This window comes from Pleurodeles waltl, chromosome 9 (genome assembly GCF_031143425.1).
Source record: "Pleurodeles waltl isolate 20211129_DDA chromosome 9, aPleWal1.hap1.20221129, whole genome shotgun sequence".
NCBI classification, from domain to species: Eukaryota; Metazoa; Chordata; class Amphibia; order Caudata; family Salamandridae; genus Pleurodeles; species Pleurodeles waltl.
The window spans coordinates 591552054-591570637 of NC_090448.1; positions in this window are offsets into that span (position 1 = coordinate 591552054).

Genomic DNA, 18584 nt, shown 5'->3' on the forward strand with positions numbered 1-18584 from the left:
GCAGGGCATATTGGGTACCAGTAGGAGTGCAGTTGGCGGTGTGTGGCCCTCATCTTACCTTATCCATGTCACTGGCAGTGCAATGCATAGTGCTTAAGCCTGATCCCTGTGTGTGACAGTGCTGTGTGTGCCAACTGTGGTGTTGATGTAGTCGTTTGACCCAGTGTTTCCTTTTTCTCTCTCCCCCCTTTTTTTGTTCTGTCATCCTGTCCTTGTGTGCATTAGCATCATCTGGCGGAGGAGCAGGGGCACCGGTGATAGAGGGAGCTGCATCCCACAGGACCCAGGAGGCAGAGTCCACACACACCGAGGGAACCAGTGGGATGGAGGGCGGGGGAGCATCACGCCTGAGACAGGAGGTGACAACACAGACTATGATATCTCATCCAATGGGAGCTCTCTGGTGGTGGCGGACACCTCTGTGACCACCCCAGCTGCAGGTACAGCCGCCACCCCCGTACCAGAACCGCCCTCCCAGTAGCCCCTCAGCGAGTTGCCCGTGCCTGCTCACCCAGGAGAGTGGGCATCTCTTTCACCCCAGGTACCTGAGGCCTTTGCCCCAGTGAGCCCTGCTGCCAGGAGTAAGGAGGCTATTGTCCTCCTGAGATCCATCTCTGTCAGGCAGTCAACCACTGTGAATGCCATCCAGGGGCTGGCATCCCAGATGCAACAATGCAATACATTCCTGGAGGGAATCCACAGTGGATTGGCTGCCCAACAGAGATCGATTCAGGCTCTGCCCCCCCCCCCCTGATGGAAGCCATTGTCCCTGTTTCTACGGTGCCCCTTCCAACTACCTCTTCCCAGTCCCAGTCTCCTCAACCCCAACCTATCCATGCACACATACTAACAAGCATGCACACAAGACAACACCCAAAAGTGGCACAGGCAAACACAGGCACCACACTTTGTCCCACAAGCACTCACGCAAACACCAGACAGTTGCAAATACAACAACATCCACTGCCTCCACTGTCTCCCCCTCCTCCTCCTCCACCTCCCTCCCAGTCACGTCCACACTCACACCAGCATGCACTGCACCAACATCCACCACCAGCATCACCACACTAAGCAGCACACACACCTCACTAGCAGACACGTCACAACATTCATGCATGCGTCCCCTATTTCCTCTCCCACCTTGTATGTCCCCCTCATGAAGGACACAAACACAAACACTCACACACCCAACAGCCATCCACTTCACATCAGCATACTGCCCATGCACCTGTACCTAAATCCAGCAGACATACAATTCCTACAATCACTCCCTCAATCTCCACTCCCATCCCTCCCCCCTCCTCCCACCCCACCGTCCCTAAGAAGCTTTTCCTTGCCCAACTTGACCTCTTCCCTCCCCCTCCCTCTGTCCTGCCCATAAGAGCAGGGTCCCAACGACCCAGCCCAGCACCTCAGCCAAACTGTCCACTCGAACAGTGGTGGCACCACCTAGTCATGGTGGGAAGGAGACCACACCTCCAGCCAAGAAGGGGAAGGAGTCTGCACCTCCTGCTTTGAAGGGGAAGAAGCCCTCGACTCCTTCCCAGAAGGCTAAGGAACACGTACAACCTGCCATGAAGGGGGAGAAGCCATCAACCCCTGGCAGGAAGGGTAAGGATTCCACGCCCCATGTCATGGAGAGGACGAATCCCTCTACTCCAGCGGAGGCTGTCAGGGTGACCCCTCCACTACCACCAATGGTCACCGGGCCCCCACCATCAGCTGAGGAAGTGCAGCCATCACATCAAGTCAAGAGTGATTTGCATATGGCTGGGTCTAAACTGAGGTGGTATGGTAGCCAAAAAATGATGGATTAAGATGCAGCCTGAGTGATTGCCAGTGGATGAGATTAATTCAAGCATTTGATCCATTACCTTGTTGTTTTTGTAAATGACGTTTAGAAAGTTGGCATTTTTTGCCTTAGGAATTTATTACCTGCAACCTGTCTCTGGTCACATGACTGGGTGTAGCTGACAGGCTTTGTGTATTCCTCCTAGAAACTCACATATAATGGGGAGCTTAGGTGTGACTGGATGGGCCACCACTGGCAGGATGGGTGGGAGGAGCCTGGGTGCAGCCCCACTTACACTTAAAAGGCTGTGTACTGTCTCCACACAAAGGACTACATGCTCCCTGTAGTTAGTCGGGAGACAGGAGAGCAGGGCATCTGTTCACTTCAAAGGCATGCCTCTAGACGTTTCTCCATACTTTAAAGCCACAACCGTGTATGAAAGAAGGACCTCAGACACAAACTCTTGACTTTTGGACCTGTGGATACTCTGCCAGGAAGGACTGCTGTGATGCTACAAGGACTGCAAACCTGCTGGACTGCTGCTATAAAAGGAACTGCTGCCTTGCTGTGATGACCTGCTGTACCCTTGTCTGAGGAAAACCTGAAACTTCATCTTGAACCCAGAGCCCTGGAGTGATTCAAAGGACTAGACTGCTGACCTCCTGATCTGAGCCTCAGGATCACAAAAGACTAACCAAACTGCTCCTGGACCCGGGTGCAGCGAATTCCCAACCCCCAAGTGGTGCCTCTCAGAGCCTTGGCCCTTGGTGAGACTCATAAACTCTTAAATCAAGTGTCTGGGCTCTTTGCAGCTTTGAAATAGCCAGTTTGCACAGAGACTGCACCACTCACAACAAGAATCAGCATGAGCCACCACCAGCCTGCCACTTCACACTACAGCATTGAGTACTAGCCGGGGACTGCCAACACAAATATAAAGCCTGCCTGTCGGTGACACCAGACCTGGTCGCACCACACTGATCCAGAAAAATATCATATCAGATATATGGAAGCAAGTAATCTACTGAAGTGTTGTAACAGTGTCACAATTGTGTTCTTTATATGAATACCCTAGGAGGGCAGGGACTGATGATTGCAAAACAATCAATATCTAGGTGCCGCAGAGACCAGAGTCAGTAGCAACCCCCTTTGTAAGTTGCTTGGACCTGCAACCCCTCCATAGCAGTCAATGTTGATGCCATCACGTAACAAGGGATAGAACAATGGCATACTCCACCTATAATAGTAATCAGTCAGATATATTATAACATAATTCCAGGTATTCTAGGATTATTAAACAGGTAAATGGGAAATTGAAATAGCTCATCCCATTCAGATTGATGAAGGTAAATTTAATTTTATCTTGCAGTATGTATGTAATTGTGGGCTATATTTAGAGTTTGGTGGGTGGAATACTCTATCAAAAACGTTACAGATATCGTGTCTACTGTATTAAAAGTGCTGTAGACTATAATGCACTTGTAACATGGAGGAAGGGATATCTGTCAAGTTTGCCATGGAGTCCACCCAACACTAAATGCACTTCTGTAGCCCAAACCTAGGCAAAAGGCAGCAGAGCATTCTATATGGGCAAAGACAACCATAATGTCAATGAGTAATGGGGAGGAAGATCGGTTTGGGATGGTTGAAGGAATTTTTATATAGAAGTGACTCTTCCTCTCTTTCCTAAATTGGAGCAGCATTGCGGGCGGTCCTTATAGATATGAGGATGCTGTTCTAGATCCTTGGTAAACAGATGAAAAAAGGCCAGTTTCTTGTTTTTTCTTTTTTACATTTCTTAGTATGCAGTCCGATTATATCCTGGCTGCAGCTTGCGAAAATCACCAGCCAGGACTCCATCGCCCTGCAGACTAAAAAGTGTAAAAACTAGACTTTTTTCAGAAAGTAATAACCTCCTGATAATGTCCCTCACTGTAATAATGAATTGTTTTGCAGAAAAAAGCAAGGTCTTGTTTTATGGCTGGTTGATTTTTTTAAAGGAACACTCTTACATTTCTCAATTCTATCTCTAGGTCTCCTTTGAAGCGTGGAGAGCTCTTCAACCTCAAACAAGTATGTATTTATTCCATTGCATTCTTGGTCTTTTTTGTAACAACGTTTTTCCTTTGAATTGTTTAGCAGTAGCATTTATATAGAGCTTAATTCCTCTTATGTGGCACCAAAGTGCTTTGAGTGGACAGTTAACATAGAATGCAACATGTAATCTCATGGAGAAACCAAATAAATAAAACCATTTATGAGAACACCAAAATATCAGAAACCTATTTAATGGAAAAGCACATTTTAAAAATAATGTTTGGTCAAAAACAATCTAAAATAATTAAAAAATCAGGTACACATAGGGGGTCATTCTGACCCTGGCGGTCAATGTTAAAGCGGCGGCCAACCCGCCAACAGGCTGGCGGCCTAAAAATATGAATTCTGACCCTGGCGGGAACCGCCAATACAGGCCGCCGCTTTAACACTCCGACCGCCACGGCGGTACAAACAAACAGCGCGGCGGTCACCGCCAACAGGCAGGCGGCAGACAATGTACCGCCCACCCTATCACGACCCACCAATCCGCCACCTTTTCCGGGGCGGGAGCCCCGCCGATAAAAACACCCCCCCCAAAAAAACAAAGACAAAAGGCAATGAATGTAAAAGTAGAACCATATTATTGCAACAATAAAGTATAGCGACCTTAGCAATATATGAAGAATGAATACACATCTAGAACTCCATCCATACCAGTAGCAAAAGTCCGGCCCAGTCATTCATAGTCCAAATGTCCGTGGGCCAATGTGCAGCAACACATGGGCAAAGCCCACACATGAGATCGAGTCCATTGGAGAGAACACTGCTGGGGCATCACTAAGACAGGCACCTCAGGGGGAAGGGAAGGGGGGGCACCTCAGCCACATGAGTCCACGACGCCAGATCCACGAAGGGCCTCCATGCCCACTGTGGCATCCTGGGGAGTGCAAAGCCACAGTCTCACAAGTCTCTACAGTGGGTGGATTGCCCACTGTGGCATCCTGGGGAGTGCAAAGCCACAGTCTCACAAGTCTCTACAGTGGGTGGATTGCCCACTGTGGCATCCTGGGGAGTGCAAAGCAAAGCCACAGTCTCACAAGTCTCTACAGTGGGTGGGTTGCCCACTGTGGCATCCTGGGGAGTGCAAAGCCACAGTCTCACAAGTCTCTACAGTGGGTGGATTGCCCACTGTGGCATCCTGGGGAGTGCAAAGCCACAGTCCATCAGGTGGATTACAGAGACCACTGGTCATGGAGGAGGCATGGTGGGCAGAGTGCGTCGTGAAGGCCTGCCCGACACAGAACTAGGACTGCCAATGGGCCAGCGGTGCTTGACAGGAAGGGCCCAGCGGAGCGGTGCTTGAGATGAAGGGTCCAGCGGAGCGGTGCTTGACAGGAAGGGCCCAGCGGAGCGGTGCTTGACAGGAAGGGCCCAGCGGAGCGGTGCTTGACAGGAAGGGCCCAGCGGAGCGGTGCTTGAGATGAAGGGCCCAGCGGAGCGGTGCTTGACAGGAATGCCCCAGCGGAGCGGTGCTTGACAGGAAGGGCCCAGGGGAGCGGTGCTTGACAGGAAGGGCCCAGCGGAGCGGTGCTTGACAGGAAGGGCCCAGCAGAGCGGTGCTTGACAGGAAGGGCCCAGCGGAGCAGTTCAGAGACGGCGGTGCCCAGCGGAGCGGTGCTTGAGATGAAGGGCCCAGCGGAGCGGTGCTTGACAGGAAGGGCCCAGCGGAGAGGTGCTTGACAGGAAGGGCCCAGCGGAGCGGTGCTTGACAGGAAGGGCCCAGCGGAGCAGTTCAGAGACGGCGGTGCCCAGCGGAGCGGTGGTTGAGATGAAGGGCCCAGCGGAGCGGTGCTTGACAGGAAGGGCCCAGCGGAGCGGTGCTTGACAGGAAGGGCCCTGTTCAGCGGTGCTCCTCACGGCGGGGCCCTGTTCAGCGGTGCTCCTCACGGCGGGGCCCTGTTCAGCGGTTCTGGTCACGGCGGGGCCCTGTTCAGCGGTGCTTCTCACGGCGGGGCCATGTTCAGCGGTGCTTCTCACGGCGGGGCCCTGTTCAGCGGTTCTGGTCACGGCGGGGCCCTGTTCAGCGGTGCCTCTCACGGCGGGGCCCTATTCAGCGGTTCTGGTCACGGCGGGGCCCTGCTCAGCGGTTCTGGTCACGGCGGGGCTCTGTTCAGCGGTGCTCCTCACGGCGGGGCCCTGTTCAGCGGTGCCTGTCTTGTGTTCCAGTGAACCACACCTGGCCAATGCTTGCCGCTCAGTCTGCATCGGACCTTTCCGTTGCGGGGCCCTCCTGTGATGGAGTCCTGGGGCCCTGGCTCTCCTTCGATACCCCCAGAATGGGGCTGGTGGGGCCCTCATGGCCAGGTCGGCTGCTCCCTGCCTTTTGCTCCTTGCTGCCCTTGCCCTCCCTGGCAGACTGTCCGTGGCCCTTGGCTCCCTTACCCGATGTGGCAGGTGACGGTGCAAGGCTACCCTCCTTGGGGGCAGGCGTATCAGGCCTGTCGCGCCTGCCCTTCAGTTTTTTGGTCCTCTTCCCAGGGGGGGGCTGGCTGTGCCTTTGCTGCTGGACGATGTCCCTGCCCAAGTAAAGGGTGGACTCCAAAAACCAGGCACAACGTTCTTTGGAGTTGCTGGGCTGGTGGTAGCTGAGGTGTTTGTGGAACTCTTACGGGATGGAGGGGGTGGGTCAGGTGAGGAAAAGAGGTCCACTTTAGAGAGGAAAATTTTCTTTGGAGCCATGGGAAGGGTGGCTGGAGTGGGTATGGGAGTGGACGAAGAGGATGTGGTTGTAGGAGAGTAAATTGTGCTGTCTTTGGGTGCAGGTGCTTGGGCAGGAGGCTGACGTGAGGGGGATGGCTGTTGTTTGGGTGCCTGCCTGCGTTTGTGTGGTTGGGAAGCGAGGGTGACAGACACACTGGGAGAGGACACAGGGGACGTGTACATGGCAGTGGGGGTGGTGACTGCACGTGAGCGGACTGGTGGGGAGGGTGTGCTGGTGATGGGTGCAATGGCTGATGGTGGTGTGCTTGCAGGTGTGTGTGGAGACGTCACAGGGAGGGAGGAGGGAGACGAGGAGGTGGGGGACACAGAGGAGGTAGTGGCTGTTGGCATGTCTGCATCTGGATGTTGCTTGGGTGAATGCTTGTGTGTCCTGTGGTGCTTATGTCTGGATGAGCTGCCCTTGGGTGTTGAGGTGTGTGCAGGCTGGTCTGTAGGTGTGGATGGGATAGGCAGAGGAACAGGGGAGTGGGACTGGGCGGAGGGAGTCAGAAGAGGGAGGCTGGAGACAGGGACAATCGCTGCCGTCAGTGCTGAGGCCAGAGCGTTGAACGATCGTTGACGGGCAGCCTGACGCGAATGAAGGCCCTCCAGGTATGCATTGCTTTGATGCACCTCCCTCTCCACACCCTGGATGGCATTCAAAAGGGTAGACTGCCCAACAATGATGGTCCTCAGGAGGTCAATGACCTCCTCACTGAGGGCAGCAGGGGTGACTGGGGCAGGGCCTGAGGTGCCTGGGGCGAAGGAGATGGCCGGCTTCCTGGCCTTGCGGGCACGGGCCGAAGGCCGAGGGGCTGCTGGGAGGGCGGAGCTGGTGCGCTGGGTGGCGGCTGTACCTGTAGGATCGGTGGGCACGGATGTTGCCGCCACCGCAAGGGAGCTCCCTTCCGAGGACGTGTCGGTGTCGCTGCCGTCTCCACGGGTCCCTGTGGTGGAGCCCCCCTCGCCCTCCGTCTCACTGGTCATGTCGGAGTCCGTTGCATGGCCCTCCGGGGCCATGTGAGATGCAGCTCCCTCTTGCGCCGATGCCACTTCTCCTCCGCCTGATGATGCTAATGCACACATTCACAGTAAAACAAAGAAAATGGGGGGGAGGTGGAAAACATAAAGACAAGTTGAGTGCATGCATTGGGGACACCGTTGGCGGAGAGGACAGACACAGAAGCCCCCTGCACTACGCTGCGCACTTGGGGTACACTACTCATTCACTGGGACATGCCCTACAAGCCTATGGGCGACAACTGCCCACACAGTATACACTGGTCCATGAATCGCGTTACTAGGCACCCTACAGAGGTGGGGGGCGGGGGCACAGGACCATACTTCACGGACGGGCCTATCCTACAGAAATCGCCTTGGCCTAGGGATACCCACAGCCCTCCTCCCCCACCCAGGCACCTCCACTGCACGCAAAATAGCTGAATGTGCTGGTACTCACCCACTTGTGTCTGCTGTGATGTCCTCAAGCGCCCATCTAAATCGGGGTAGGCCACCGCCAGGATCCGGGACATCAGGGGGGTCAAGGTACGACTGGCACCCCTCCTAGGTTGGGAGGCCATCCCCAGCAGAGCCTCCGCAGTCTTCCTGCTCCCGCGGCGGATGTCCTCCTACCTCTTGTGACAGTGGGTGCCCCTTCTGGTGTGGACCCCCAGGGCCCGGACGTCCTTGGCGATGGCACGCCAAATGTCAATCTTCTGATGGGCGCTGACCTATGTGACATGTACAGGGGGGGAATAGAAACATCATCACTTTTCTGCATGCTCGATGTGAGTGGCCCCCCCTCCCCAACCTTGCCATGTGGCACATGCTTTCATCTGTCGTGCCATGCATTCGTCATTCGCTGCCCTCCCCTCCATCGTACATCCTCCCCACTCAGCCCAGGCATTGGGCACTATGCATTCCCCCCGTGTACTCACCTGTTGGTCTGGAGGCCCGTAGAGTAGCGCATACTGGGGGAGGACCCCGTCCACGAGCTTCTCCAACTCCTCGGAACTGAAGGCGGGGGCCCTTTCCCCAGTCGCAGAAGCCACTGTCACTTCCAGACCGAGGTCACAGCAGCACTTGCAGTATAGGTCCTCTCCTGTGGATGCTCAGGTCTCGTGTGATCAAGCCGAGAGAAAATGGTGGTTACGGCCGCGGCGGTGCGTGCCGCGGCGGTGCGTACCGCGACCGCCGGCGCTCACCGCCATTGGCTCCTGAAACCCATAGGGTTCAATGTTGTCCAATGCGGCTTTGCGCCGCGGACTGCTACCGCCTACCGCCACGGTGTGCCACGCTTGCGCAATGACCTCACTTCACATTGTCACACTTCACAGGTCAGGCAGCCGCCATTTCAAGGGCCCACATGGCTTCATTCCTACTGCGTCACACATGGCTAGGCCTTGCACCGACATTCATACTAGCCATTCAATCCCAAGAGATTCGTGTACTGGGCATGCTGTGGGCACTTACCTGTGGGTTGCTTGACTCTGTGCTCCATGTTGTCCTTCCTAGGCATCGTCCGCTGGGAGTTGCGAGGAGACAGAGGAATCTTCCCGTGTACAGACCGCTGGTGGACCTGTCGACAATGGAAGAAAGACACGTCATACTCACCTACAGACTCAACCGTGCCACTATACAGGAACTGTGTGCCGAGCTGGAGCCAGACCTGATGTCACCCATCCGCCAACCCACAGGGATTCCGCCTCTAGTGCAGGTGCTGTCAGTACTGCATTTTTTGGCAAGTGGATCATTTCAAACTACCGTGGCCATTTCATCTGGGATGTCTCAGCCTATGTTTTCAAAGGTGTTGTCCAGAGTGTTGTCTGCCCTGATGAAATACATGCAGAGCTACATCATTTTCCCTGAGGTGGGTGACTTGCCTACAGTGAAGGGTGATTTCTATGCCCTTGGACACATTCCCAATATCATTGGTGCCATTGATGGTACCCATGTGGCTTTGGTTCCCCCAAAAGACGATGAGCAGGTGTACAGAAACCGTAAAAGTTATCATTCGATGAATGTCCAGGTGGTCTGTTTGGCTGACCAGTACATCTCCCATTTAAATGCCAAGTTCCCAGGGTCAGTGCATGACGCGTACATCATGCGAAATAGCAGCATCCCTTATGTGATGGAACAGCTACAGAGACACCGTGTGTGGCTAATTGGTGACTCTGGTTACCCAAACCTGCCTTGGCTATTGACCCCAGTGAGGAATCCCAGGACCAGGGCAGAGGAACGGTACAATGAGGCCCATGGGCGGACTAGGAGGGTGATTGAGCGGACCTTCGGCCTCCTGAAGGCCAGGTTTAGGTGCCTGCATATGACTGGTGGATCCCTAATGTACTCACCAAGGAAGGTGTGTCATATCATCGTGGCCTGCTGCATGCTTCACAACCTGGCTTTGCGACGCCAGGTGCCTTTCCTGCAGGAGGATGGTCCAGATGGTGGTGTTGTGGCCGCTGTGGAGCCTGCGGAGAGTGAAGAGGAGGAAGACGAAGAGGACGACACAGACAACAGGGACAGAGTGATACTGCAGTATTTCCAGTGACACACAGGTAATAATCTACTCCTGCATTGTATTATATCTGTAACTGTAGTGGCTCTCTACTGTCTGACCTTTCACCCCAATGTATGGTAACTTAGTTGTGTATATCACTTCCTATTTCAGTGATCTGATCCCCACGGAGTGCCCTCTGTTTTTTTTCCCCATGGACTACCGCTGTGTGACACTGGTATGTTGTCATCACAATGTAACTAGAAATGTTTTGTTGGTTATATCGAATACATTTGGTTTAAATAAATAGATAGCAGAATCCAGTTGGTTAATGTGCAATAATTGTGTTTATTGAAGTTTTAAAATAGGTGTATAGTTCAAACAGGGTGATGGTGGAGGCATGTCCATGGTAGTGTCCAGACTGTCGTTCCTACAGGTCCATTGTCCATATGCCTGTGGAAGGTGGAGCAGGGGCAGTTCAAGGTTGGACAGGGTAAACAAGTGGGACAGTGGGATGACATCCGGGGGTTTCCGTGCATGGCGGGGGTCTTGACATCCTACTCTGTCTTCTTCCTCGATCTCAGGCCTTTCTTGCGGGGTGGTTCTTGTTCTGCAGGGGGTGGGGTCCGGGAGGGCCGTTGCTGTTGTGTCGGGGCCTCCTGACCACTAGCGCCGGCGGAGGTGGTGGGCTGTTCTTCCTCCATGCTAGTGGCAGGGACCCTTTGGGGGGCCACATGGTCCCGCAATGTGGTGACAATCTGGTTGAGTGCCACCACGATTGTACCCATTGCAGAACTGATGCTGCGCAGTTCTTCCCGGAACCCCAAGTACTGGCCCTCCTGCATGGCCTGGATCTCCTGGAACCTGGCCAGGACCATCGCCATCGTCTCTTGGGAGTGGTGGTATGCTCCCATGATGGTGGTGAGGGCCTCTTGGACAGTGGGTTCCCTAGGCTTGTCCTCCCTCTGTCGCACAGCAGCCCTCCCAGTTCCTCTTTGTTCCTGGGCCTCTGTCCCCTGGACGGTGTGCCCACTACCAGTGCCCCCAGGTCCCTGTTGTTGTTGGGGTTGTGGGTTACCCTGGGTGCCCTGTACTGGTAGACACACCGCTGCTTGACCTGTCCTGGAGACAGAAGCATGGGCCTGCTGGGTGGGTGCTGTGCTGGTGTTTCCTGAGGTGGGTAGGTCTGCTGTGGCCCGGGTAACCGACTGTCCAGAGGTTCCCGATGGTCCGGGCTGGTCATCAGGTTCTAGGTCGACAGAGCTGCTGTCATCACTGGGGGCCTGTTCTGGGGGTGGGATGGACAAATCTGGACCCTCCTGGCCGGTGTGTTGGCGTTCGGGCCCTGCAGGGGTAAAAGAATATGGTTATTGATTTTGTGTGTGCTGTGGCGTGCGAATTGTGGGTGCCCTTGTCCCCCAGTGCTGGCAGTCCCATGTTGGAGGAGTTGTGAGGGTGGTTTGTGGGGGGGGGATGGGTATGTGCAGTGGTCATGCTTAGGTGATGGGTGTCCATGGTTTGTGTTGGCATTCAGGGGTTTGGGTTGGGTTGGGTGGGTTGTGCTGGTGAGACATTAACAGGGAGTATGTGTGCTGGGGGGTTAGGGGTGAGGGTGGGGGTGTGGGTTGGCATGCTGGTGGTTGGGGGGGGTGAAGTAGTTGAGATTAGACTTACCAGAGTCCATTCCTCCGCCTACTCCAGCGAGGCCCTCAGGATGCAGGATGTTCAAGACCTCTTGCTCCCATGCTGTGAATTCGGGTGGAGTGGGTGGGGGTCCGCCGCCAGTCTTCTGCACAGCGATGTTGTGTCTTGACACCATCGACCGCACCTTCCTCCGTAGGTCGTTCCAGCGCTTTCGGATGTCTTCCCGATTTCTGGGATGCTGTCCCACAGCGTTGACCCTGTCGACGATCCTTTGCCATAGCTCCGCCTTCCTGGCTATTGTGGTGTGCTGCACCTGTGTGCCGAAGAGCTGGGGCTCTACCCTGATTATTTCCTCCACCATGACCCTGAGTTCTTGGTCCGTGAACCTGGGGTGTCTTTGGGGTGCCATGGGGTGGTGTGGATGAGGTGTGGGGTGGTGTTTGTGGTGATGAGTGTGGTGGTGTGTGGTGTTTTGTGCGTAGATGTGGTGTGGGTGATGATGTTGGGTTCCTGTGTGTGTTGTGGTTTGCGTTCCCTGTGCTCTCTCTCTGTGTATTGCGCCTTGTCTCTGAATTTCGATTTGTGGGGGTTTGTGGGTGATGTGGGTGTGTGTTTTATATGGTGATGGGTGTGTGGGTGTGGTGTGTGTATGTGTATCAGGTGTGTGTATTTCGAATTGTCCAATGTGGCTTTGTTTTGTAAATGTGTGTGTATTTTGAGCGCGGCGGTGTGTACCGCCAATGGGATACCGCGGTTGAAAGACCGCCGCGTGGATTCGTGGGTCGTAATGGCATGGGCGTGTTTGTGTTGGCGTGACAGTGGAGGTTTGGTCATCTCCAGTTTATCGCTGACCGCTGATGAGGCGGGCTTCAGTGGATGTCGAGTTTTTGGCGGTTTGGCAGTTGTGGGTCAGAATGACCGTGGCGGTTTACCGCGGCCGCGGCGGTATGATGGCGGTCTTCTGACCGGCGGTAAGAGCCTTTTACCGCCAGGGTCAGAATGACCCCCATAATGCTAAAAATATTTTAATAGAAAAAGTATGAGGACCCACTTAAGAATTCTGATAAGGAGCATTGGCCTTGATTTAGCATTTGGCATACCGGGTGCTTAATCACAACTTTTTTGATGAAGAGATGGGTAGACCTTAAGTAAGTCAATGATATACCCCACATTGCCTCTGTCAACTAAATGATTAATATGATGGCCCAGTGGAGTAGTGGCCATAAAAGAAAGGACATAATAGCGGATCCACACCAAAGTTTTAGTACATTGAAAGAACCACAATGATGATGTTTTTTTTTAACATATAGAGATACCTTCAGGACCATGGTCGTCTCTAAATTTGAGGGAGGATTCAGACCTGGCACCATGGAGCCCTGTGAAGGAAAAGGTGCCTCCAGCCCACCAGCAAGGTAATGTAGTGGATCTTATTAAGTTTTATTGGGAATCAGGAGATAGCTTAGCCTTCTGGCTTACAGGCTTGTGTCCGCTCCGCATAGTGACTTTTAACCTTCTTAACCTGCACTGTTTTAGCACATTCATTTAATTATTTCTTCCAGTAACATAATGTACCTTTTCAGGGAATTATTTATATAATTGCCGCTCCAAGTATGTCTTCTTATCTATTGTTTGGGAACATACCTGCGTCAGGGGTCCTACAAGATCTGTATAAATACATCTCACGCAGACAGGGTTATCAGAGGGTTTCCTACCAGATGCCATTAACGCTATCTATGCTACACGTTACCCTGATGCATACCCAGCCTTCGTGTCCTCACGGAGTCTGATCTAGAGACCTTATTCTAAGGTAACGAGGGTTGAGGGGCTGTCACAGACATGGTACTGGCAGATTGGGTTTACCACACCCAGCTCTCTTTACGTTAGAGATTAGGTTCACCATGTTGTTGTATTAGGGTCTATTGTACATCTTATGTTATTGCAAGATGGGGGTCTTTATATTCATGACTCTTGTTGTTACACTTCTTTTTCTGGATGCCTTGTGAATCTCTGTCTCACACACATTAGGTACCTTAAGTACCATTATACGGAGACATCCGTGGTCTTAGGGATAATCCTCCTCAACTGAACAGGGAGCAACTAATTAGGCTGTAGGTTGTTCAAACTCGAAGTCTTGAAAGGACTTTCTCCCCATTTGGTGTTTCATCTCTTTACCCATTTCACAACATGGCTAATGCCATAGACATTACTGAGAATGCCACACAAGCATTAACACTACACCTAGTAGCACATAGCTTGACAGAAGATGGCAGGGATGTCGTATTCATCATAGAAGCTAGTGAAGCTTACCAACCAGAAACATTTTACTCCTGTGTCACTTTTGCTGAGGAAGAACCTAGATGATTCACATTCCACACATACAGAGTTTCAAACGTACTGCATCGGTACCACACATACCAGTATCTTTAAATTCCATCCCAACTGGTTCAATGGCGCCCTATCACATGTAATACAACCAGTGACATTAGGGGGCATATTTATACTCCGTTTGCGCCGGAATTGCATAGTTTTTTTTGACGCAATTCCGACGCAAAACTAACTCCATATTTATACTTTGGCGTTAGACGCGTCTAGCGCCAAAGTCCATGGAGTTAGCGTCATTTTTTTGCGTGGACACCTACTTTGCGTTAATTATATGCAAGGTAGGCGTTCCCGTCTAAAAAATCGACTCCGAGGCATGTGCGTCGGATTTATACTCCCGGGCAAAATTCACGCCCGGGAGTGGGCGGGTCAAAAAAAATGACGTACGGCCGCTTTTGCGCTGTTTTTTTGCGCCTGCAAAAGGCAGGCGTTAAGGGACCTGTGGGCTCTGAAGGAGCCCAGAGGTGCCCTCCCATGCCCCCAGGGACACCCCCTGTCACCCTTGCCCACCCCAGGAGGACACCCAAGGCTGGAGGGACCCATCCCAGGGACATTAAGGTAAGTTCAGGTAAGTGTTTTTTTTTATTTTTTTTTGTGGCATAGGGGGGCCTGATTTGTGCCCCCCTACATGCCACTATGCCCAATGACCATGCCCAGAGGACAGAAGTCCCCTGGGCATGGCCATTGGGCAAGGGGGCATGACTCCTGTCTTTGCTAAGACAGGAGTCATTTCTATGGGGGTTGGGAGTGAAAAAAAATGGCGCAAATCGGGTTGAGGCGAAAAAATTGCCTCAACCTGACTTGCCCCATTTCTTGACGCCCAAGCCCCATATCCCCCTACGCCGGCGCTGCCTGGTGTACGTCGTTTTTTTTAACGCACACCAGACCGCGCCGGCGGCTAACGCCGGCTAACATCATTCGATAAATACGGCGCCCGCATGGCGCTTCAGAATGGCGTTAGCCAGCGCTAATTTTTTTGACGCAAAACTGCGTTAGCGCAGTTTTGCGTCAAAAAGTATAAATATGGGCCTAGGTCCCTTAGGTAATGAAGGACCAATGTGGCCAATGTTTGCCACATATACACCTCACCCTGGTGTACAAAACATACAGACTGCTGATCTGCGCAATCTATACAATGAGCTAGTTACACTATATAGATGATTTGCTCAGTTCCTAATACATACTTTGAACACAACGCTAGCGCGCCCAGCACCACCAGCACCCACTGGATACCAATTGGTCAATACTGGGATTAATCCACAAACAGTACATTCTATCATGGGCAAGGTGCTCACGGAACAAGAAAAAATCCCATTGTGGATAGCCTAGAAAACTAATCAGTGGGAAGCTGTGTTTCCCCATACCGGACCACTGGCACAACATAGAATTCTCACAATGTGCTTGTCATTCGGTATAGTTCCCTCACTGGATGACGCCGCCACATGGGGTACAGTCTTTGCTGCAATTTATACTACCACACATGTACCCCGATACTTGCCAATTTACCAGAATTGTTCAAACAAATTCAGAACCAACACAGGGCTGCCCAGCCCTAGACTTGGGGATGAAGTTAATGGGTGACTTTGATGCAGTCTCCTCAATAATACTGAGTAAAATTAGAGGGGAAGCGGTGGCTTTGGCTATACGCCAGCGTCTCCAAGAGATTCCACACCTGGAACAAGAAAAACAGCTACCCAAATTTATTTCTGATACCTATACCAGTATAGGATGGGATAGTTTGGGAGCCAAGCCGAAAAAGCCTGAAATTCAAAGTACCACCCCTAAGGAAGGTACCAAACAAGCACAGGAAGGTTCTAAAAAGTGCTGGGATGAACAAAAGCAAATTAGAGACAGAGGAAGTCAGAGAGCAGATTCCCCACACCCGGAGAACTCCGAAAGGAGATATAGGCCCTCATTATGACTTTGGCGGTCATTTTTGCAAGACCACCAAAGCCATGGGTTCCATAAGACCGCCAGAAATCCAGCAGTAGTCGTGATGGCATGTGGAGTTGCTGGGGCGGTACCAGCACAAGCCCGGCCCGCCCCACCAAAAGGACTCCACCAGCCATATTATGATCTGTAATATGGCCTGGCGGTGTCCTGGTGGCGGGGCACCGCCAGAGGTGGTAGCGCTCGTTCCCTGGCAGATGACCTCCTCCCCAGACCAGGTAAGTCGATTGTCCGACAGGGGAGGGGTATGGGAGGGGGGTGTTGTGTGTGCATGTGTGACTAGGTGGTGTCTGCGTGTGTTCATGTATGTGTGTGTGTGCATGCTTGTATGAGTGTTGAAGTGAATGCGTGTATGGATGCATGTGAGTGAATTCGTGTATGTCAGTGTTGGTGAATGAGTGTTTGCGGGGTGGGTGTCTATGTGCATGTATGCAGGGAGGGGGGTGTGGGGTGGGGGGAGCAGTCACTGTACCTGGAGGGGGTGAGGGGAGAGGAACGCTTTACCTGGAGCGGGGGTGTATGCTGTACTTGGAGGGGAAGTGGGGGTTGGGGTGAGGGAGGAGGAAGGGTGGATAGATATTGTGCTTGCTTGGGGGGTAGGGACATCGTCTGATGGTGACAGGGAAGAACTTCCCTGTTACCAGTCGTGGTGGTGCTACTGCCACGGAAACCCTGGTGGAATGGCGGCTCCTAATACACCCAGTGGTCTTCTGTGGCCCCTCTGGTTCGGAGATGCTCATCTCCGGCCCAGTGGGTCTGACCACCCTGGCAGTAAGACCAAAGATATGGCAGGTTAGCAGAGGCCAACCCACCACCCTCATAAAGTGGCAGTCTTCATTGCTAGCCTGTTGGCGGTGATACCGCCACCATGGGCCATATTGAGGGCCATAATCTCAGAAATAGAAAAAATATAAAAGCTCCTGACAGACATACTGACTTACGTCCCTCTTGTTCCTTTCAAGACACACCGAATAGATGTAGCGAGGGAGTGGGGAGATCAGAGCAATGTCCTGAAACAGAAGATAGACTCACCACGGTCTTCAGAAAAAAAAGAAGACAAGTCCACACAACAAAAGCCACAGTTGAAAAAGAAAAAGGTGGCAGCACTGTCAATCAAAAATGCCAGTATACTTGAGAGCATTGCTGAAGAACAAGACGTGGGCAGTTACACTGCTAGACAGCGCAGCAGAAGTCATGATATGTCACCAGAGTTTGAAAGATCACCTGGATTTAACAGCAATTAGCGACTTTATTGCAGGCAAGACTGAGGATGGACACATTCTCCCACCCAACAGTTATAATTTAAATATCCAAATTGAGGTAGACATAGAGAGCACCATTAGTGTAATATTCTGGGATGAACTTAGTTGTGATATTCTCCTGGCCGAAAGGGATTGGCCACCTGAGCACATCCATGAACTCCCACATGGGGAAGATGCCATTGGCCTTCTTTCTCTGATCTTGTTCCAAAAGCAGTAAAACAAGCCTACGCTGTCAACTGGGCTTTAGCGCAGACACCCGCGCTATACCAAGCAGGTTGGGACTCCTTACCATGAATTACCTGTCAGGTCATACCCCAGCCACAATATCTTGTTAAACATGAAGCCAAAGCTCCAGTGAGGAAGATCCTCACTCAGCTCGAGTACCAGGGAATGATTGAGCCCTGTGTCTCTGCAATTACTAACCCGTTATTCCCCGTTACAAAACCTGACCATTCATACAGAATAGTCTTAGGATATAGACACTTATATAGTCATACCCTCAGATAAGCAATACAAAAATCACACAGCACAGCATTAATTAACAACATAGTGAGTGAGAAATACAAAACAACCTTGGATATCTTCAACGTTTTTTCTGCCAGAACTTAGCACACGAAAGTCAGGACCTGAGTGCATTCTCATTTCGCTCACAAAAATGCTTCTGCCATTTTCCCCAAGGCTACAAGAACAGCGCCAGGGCTGTTCTCAGCCTGTGTAACATCAATATTGCATGATATTGATCCTGAGGCATTGTCCTATGTGGATGACATCTGTCTCACAGATGACGATCTCAACATTCATCTTGCCAGGGTCGATCGGATCATTCTGGGATTCGCAGCCCTTGGTTACAAATTTCATTTTAGGAAAACTAAAATAGACCTTCTCAATGTAATGTTCCTGGGGTACAAGCTATAACAAAAAAAAACACAAAACAAATTCAAACTGCAGCACAGATGGCTGTCATCAAGGAGACCACTTACCCAAGGGAAACGCATTATTGTCGTTACCATGGTGCCATCTCCAAACCTAGCGTTCCTAACACTAAAGCATTGCATTCATGTTGGATTCAATGGGCAACCCCCCTGAATACCACCAATGTTGATTACATCTTTGATCCAAAACTTCAAACACAAGAATTTCCCCAATACGAACAGGAGTACCCCGCACCTCTAAACATCTTGCTACTTGACAGATACCATATTGTCATTTACACTGATGGTTCAGTACAACCAGCTGCAGGTACTAAACATCAATACTCAGCCGC